At 38.8% G+C, this 6,920-nt stretch overlaps 1 pseudogene; it reads right to left on the reverse strand.

Annotated features, from left to right (window-relative positions):
* Positions 1 to 420: 420 nt before the first annotated feature.
* The window catches only part of LOC115227386, a 7,060-nt pseudogene continuing 560 nt past the window's right edge, over positions 421 to 6,920 (reverse strand).

Here is a 6,920-nt window from a genome sequence, read left to right on the forward strand (position 1 = left end):
TTGCCCAGTTGTGGAATCCTGGTACCTCCGTACGCAGTGAGGATTACATCACTTGGTGTGAGGATTCCTTCTTTGACTTTATCCTCTTGTGTCATGTGTTCTGGGAACATCTTTTTGTGGAGGTTGACAGGCAAGATATCACTCTGGGCTCCGGTGTCAATCTTCAGCCTTAAGTCAATGTTTATTCATTTCTTGCCAGACTTCTTCTGTATTCTTATCGTCGTGTATGCCTCATTTTTTTTCTGGTCGTCATTTCCCATCTCATACACATTTATTGTGCCGACTGCCAAGAATTCCTCCTCTGAGGTGTTTTGTTCCTGTGGTTGTGCATGTATATCTCTTTGAAAATTGGGGCTTGTATTTCTGAGATTTTTTTAGTCTACACATTTTTTCCCAGTGGTTAGGCTTTCCACATGCTTTTCACTGTGTACCGAATGCAGGACATTTCTTCCGGTTGTCGAACTCATGCTCTGTACCACAGTACTGGCATGTTCTTTGTTTGCAGGTACGTTTCGTCCTGCGCCTGGATACAATATCTACACTGCAGCCTAGTGAGCTTGTTTGTAAGGTAAGTGAGGCCATTTGTTTGGTAGTAGCTTCGAATGCTCTTGCAGTGTCTACTGCTTCTATCAACTGGAGAGCGTCCTTACCTATGAGGGATTTCTGAACTTCTTTATGAGCACACCCCCATATTAATTGATCAACAATTCTTTTGTCCTTATCTTTGAATTTGCAGCATTTTTCGGCAACATTCTTTAGTCTGGACAGGAAATTGTCAATCGTTTCTTGTTTCAGGCCCTGGAATTCGTATCTGTGAATTCTATGGTTCGATCTGGGCTCTAGGTGCCTTTCAAATTTCTCTAAAAGTGTGTCTGGGTTATTGCAATCCGATTCTGACATGCCCCAGCTATTGATTAGGTCTAGGCCCTTCTCTACTTGCTGGGACCAGTATTCCGTTTGGGACATGCTTTTGAAATGGAAAGAAAGCATGCCCTTTTTTGGAACGACTTCTGACTGGAGACGAAAAATGGATTGCACGCTTAATGTTGTGCAAAACTGATCCTGGAGTTTGCAGAAATATTCCCCAAGCAACCAAAGATGAATATCCATGGCAACAAACCTGTGCTTTGTGTTTGGTGGAATCATAAAGGCATTAATATGACCTTCTCCCATGAAACCAGACCATTCATTCTGATGTGTTCTGTCGTCAACTGGCTAATTTGAACCAAAATATATCAAAGAACTGCGGTTGGAGATTACCAACAGAAAAGCATTAGTCTTCCAACAAGACAATGCCCGGCCATTGTCAAATAGAAAGGATTCACCCTAACTCCCTCATATTCCTTATAGTCTTCATTGTTATCATTTTTATGTCGTATGTTTTTTAAACCAATATTCTTTCACCCGATGCATTCTTAATTGAATTCTTTTCTTTTTGCTTTGCATCTTGTACAGATTTAAGTCTTTAATTTTATAAATATATATTTATATAATCTTTTAGGTGTTTATCCATTATCCAAAAACAAAAGGTCCCGGTCACTATTCATGGCCTCGGTGTCTAGTGAGGCAATGGATTGGGTTATTCCTGAAACCAAAACACTCTAAAGTGGAGCCTGTATTGTGTCTGCATCAAAAGATAGTCGCTCATCTGCTACTCACTGAAAACTGAAGGAAATTGGAATACGGTAATTACTTAATACACATTTCATGCACAATTTTATGAGGTTGTCACAGTTCTAGGACAGTACTCTTCGCCCTATGAGATGACATCTGGTGTACCACAGGGATCTGTTCTTGGCCCCCTTTTATTTGTTGCATATGTTAATGACATAGATGCCAACTTAAAGAATGCCACAGTGCTGAAATATGCAGATGACATCAAGCTGTACCTCGAAATAAAGAGGTCAAATCTATTGCAAGCAGACTTGGACACAATGCAGCAGTGGATCATGGACTGGCAACTCAAGCTGGCTGTGGACAAATGTACCACCATGCATTTTGGGAGGAGAAACCCAGCGTCTACCTACTCCCTCCACAACACTAGTCTCAAAAAGTCTTCATGTGAACGTGACCTGGGTGTTATTGTCGACAGTGATTTGCGTTGGACAAAACACATCGCTAAAATTGTCAAGAAGGCTGAGGGTGTCTTGGCATCACTCACCAAATCCTTTGTGAGCCGCACTCCGGTTATACATCTGCAGCTTTATATAGCTATGGTAAGACCTCACCTGGAATTTGCATCACTGGTCTGCAAACCCTATCTTGCCCAAGATATCAATCGTCTGGAAGCTGTTCAGCGACGTGCAACCAAAAGAATACCCTCCATCAGGCATTTGCCATATCCTGAACGCCTTACTTCCCTGGGCATGGACACATTGAAACTCCGACGTCTGGCAGTTGAAGTGGCAGACACCCATAAAATTATCAACCATCGTACAAACAATAACTCTGAGCACCTTTTCAAACTCCACCCATCTAACACCCGTGGACATATTTACAAAGTAAGAAAACAGCAGTTCCCATGACTTCAGGAAACATTTTTTCATGCTGAGAGTTGCTGAAGCATGGAACAAACTGCCGGCATCAGTTGTTAGTTGTCGGAGCACTGCATCCTTCAAAACTTCCATGCTTCCTGAGATCCGCCAACGCTACACTTGATTTTCTCCCCTCCATACAGACACAAGCATGTATCTGACTCATACATTGTTCACTTTCCAGATATTTGTACATCACTGCATATGCTTTATATGCACTTTTGACAAGTTGTGGTGCACCTGAGCACTGTATGCAATGATTTCATTATTATTATTATTATTATTATTATTATTATATTATTATAAAATAAATATTTGCTCATATTTTTCCAGTTTTCTCATAAACAGAAAAAAATTACATTTTAAAATTTACATGGGCACAATTTCTTATCTGAAACACGAGAAGTGTATACTAAAAAAATTACCTTATATGTAAAATATAGGGGTCAGAATTTAATGTAACATGGCTTACTCTGAAAACCACATCAGTGGAAACTTGTAAGCCAAGGTGATGGGTCAGAGAGTCAATACACATTTCAATTTGTAAGATTTGTAAAAAAAACTTAGTTCAAATAAAAAAAAAATTACTTTTCACTTTGTATTCACCACCACAACCACCACCATCATCTGTCTCTCTCTACCATTCTTTAACCTCTCCATCAGGACATTACCCACCTTCTAAAATTATATTCCTTACTCTCCTCTATATCACAATCATAACTAAATATGTCCCCCTATCACGTCATGCACACTTCTCACTCTTCCCGTCTCACTCATGGCCTTATCCTTTCTCTCCAATCACATGAAAGTGTTACTCTCGACCTAAGTATCGTAATGACAAGTAGAATTCTTATAAGACCACCTACCTTTACTTTTCCCTCTCTCTCACCCCACTACTCAAACTAACATAAATACACCAGTTGAACAAACAAGCTTCTGATTACATATATACACCTACAATATTTTTGTGGGTGGTTTGGATAATATTTTTTGCAAGGTAATTACAAATCACATAAGGAGACCGGAGAAAAGTTTGATATTATTTATTCAGCATTACATGTGTTTCATTTCCTAATAGGAATCAAAAGCTTTTAGATGTGTAGAAAACATGAAAGATATTTCCTATAAGAAATTCTTCAGAGATACATATGTGTGTGTGTGTTTGTGTGTGTATCCTTGTCCAGATATTATGTGATGTTCGGAAAGGGCCATCATGACCGTCTTGTTCATTTCCAGTCCTTCGCGTGAAATATGTCTCACCAGGGAAAATATTTCCTTGCTTGGAAACAGGTGAGCATTGGTCACAAGAAAGGTACCCAGATGTAGAAAATCTCCATCAATGAATTCCATCTGATCCACAGAAGCATGAATAGGAGAATGTTAAATGATGAGGATCATCATCATCGGGGTTCGTCTTCTGTATGAATGCATTTACATTTCAATAATTGATCATTTTCATAGATTGAGTTATCAGAAAAAGCTTAGGCTACAGTTATATCTTTCATATTAATAGGACTGTGTACAAACAATTCACCAATTTGAAAGAATGATTCAGGGTTAACATCACAGTGATATGTTTTCGTTCCTCAGTCAATGCTCTTTTGATTCAATAATGGATGATTTCATGTCAAAGATTTACCATAGATGTCACATTCATATAGTTTCTATATTCTGTGGATGTCTTTATGAGATACGTCCTTTGTCCTTCTGAGGAAATGTTATACAACAAATATCACTGTGTTAGGGACCCACTTCAGAAGGAAAGACTTGTTTAAATCAGAAATGATTTTGTGTAAATGATTTGCCACAGATATCACTGTGAATTGATTTTTCTTGAATGTGAATGCATTTGTGTATAGGAAAGTGACTTTTTCCAGAGAATGTCTTACCACAGCTATCACAGGTATATGGTTTCTACCCTGTATGAATATGTTTGTGTTGAGTTAAGACACTGTTCTGAGAGAATGATTTACCACAGATATCACAGGTATATGGTTTCTCCCCTGTATGAACATGCTTGTGTATAGTTAAGTTACTGCTTTCAGAGAATGATCTTCCACAGATATCACAGGTATATGGTTTCTCCCCTGTATGAACACGCTTGTGTTTAGTTAAGTTACTGCTTTCAGAGAATGATCTTCCACAGATATCACAGGTATATGGTTTCTCCCCTGTATGAATACGTTTGTGTATATTTAAGCCACCGCTATGAGAGAATGATTTACCACAGATATCACAGGAATATGGTTTCTCTCCTGTATGGATACGTTTGTGTTGAGTTACAGCACTGCCAAAACAGAATGATTTACCACAGATATCACAGGTATATAGTTTCTCCTCTGTATGAACCCATTTGTGTTTAGTTAAGCTACTGCTATGAGAGAAAAAATTACCACAGATATCACAAGAATATGGTTCTCTCCCATATGGATACGCGTGTGTGAAGTTAAGCCACCGCTATGAGAGAAAGATTTACCACAGATATCACAGTGATATGGTTTCTCCCCTGTATGAATATTTTTGTGTTGAGTTAAATGACTGTGATCAGAGAATGATTTTCCACAGATATCACAGGTATATGGTTTCTCCTCTGTATGAACCCATTTGTGAGTAGTTAAGCCACTGCTATGAGAATGATTTACCACAGATATCAGTGATATGGTTTCTCACCTGTATGAATACGTTTGTGTTTAGTTAAGACACCGTTCTGAGAGAATGATTTACCACAGATATCACAGGTATATGGTTTCTCTCCTGTATGGATACGTGTGTGTTGAGTTAAGCCACCGCTATGAGAGAATGATTTACCACAGATATCACAGTGATATGGTTTCTCGCCTGTATGAATACGTTTGTGTTTAGTTAAGTGACTGGAACCAATGAATGATTTACCACAGATATCACAGTGATATGGTTTCTCCCCAGTATGAATACGTCTGTGCGTAGTCAGGGTAGTGTTTTGAGAGAATGATATACCACAGATATCACAGTGATATGGTTTCTCCTCTGTATGAACCGATTTGTGAGTAGTTAAGCCACTGCTATGAGAGAATGATTTACCACAGATATCACAGTGATATGGTTTCTCACCTGTATGAACACGTTTGTGTCGAGTTAAGGGACTGCCATGAGAGAATGATATACCACAGATATCACAGTGATATGGTTTCTCGCCTGTATGAATACGTTTGTGCACAGTTAAGCTGCCACTTTGAGAGAAAGATTTACTACAGATATCACAGGAATATGGTTTCTCCCCTGTATGAGTACGTTTGTGCTTAGTTACGCTACTTCCATCAGGGAAAGATTTACCACAGATATCACAGTGATATGGTTTCTCGCCTGTATGAATGCTTTTGTGAATTGTCAAGTTACTTCATAAAGTGAAGGATTTACCACAGATATCACAATGATAAGGTTTCTCTCCTGTATGAACACGTTTGTGCTTAGTTGCGCTACTTCCATCAGTGAAAGATTTACCACAGATATCACAGTGATATGGTTTCTCCCCTGTATGAATATTTTTGTGTTGAGTTAAATGACTGTGATCAGAGAATGATTTTCCACAGATATCACAGGTATATGGTTTCTCCTCTGTATGAACCCATTTGTGAGTAGTTAAGCCACTGCTATGAGAATGATTTACCACAGATATCAGTGATATGGTTTCTCACCTGTATGAATACGTTTGTGTTTAGTTAAGACACCGTTCTGAGAGAATGATTTACCACAGATATCACAGGTATATGGTTTCTCTCCTGTATGGATACGTGTGTGTTGAGTTAAGCCACCGCTATGAGAGAATGATTTACCACAGATATCACAGTGATATGGTTTCTCTCCTGTATGGATACGTGTGTGTTTAGTTAAGTGACTGGAACCAATGAATGATTTACCACAGATATCACAGTGATATGGTTTCTCCCCAGTATGAATACGTCTGTGCGTAGTCAGGGTAGTGTTTTGAGAGAATGATATACCACAGATATCACAGTGATATGGTTTCTCCTCTGTATGAACCGATTTGTGAGTAGTTAAGCCACTGCTATGAGAGAATGATTTACCACAGATATCACAGTGATATGGTTTCTCACCTGTATGAACACGTTTGTGTCGAGTTAAGGGACTGCCATGAGAGAATGATATACCACAGATATCACAGTGATATGGTTTCTCGCCTGTATGAATACGTTTGTGCACAGTTAAGCTGCCACTTTGAGAGAAAGATTTACTACAGATATCACAGGAATATGGTTTCTCCCCTGTATGAGTACGTTTGTGCTTAGTTACGCTACTTCCATCAGGGAAAGATTTACCACAGATATCACAGTGATATGGTTTCTCGCCTGTATGAATGCTTTTGTGAATTGTCAAGTTACTTCCTAA

Source organism: Octopus sinensis, linkage group LG2, assembly GCF_006345805.1.
Source record: "Octopus sinensis linkage group LG2, ASM634580v1, whole genome shotgun sequence".
NCBI lineage: Eukaryota > Metazoa > Mollusca > Cephalopoda > Octopoda > Octopodidae > Octopus > Octopus sinensis.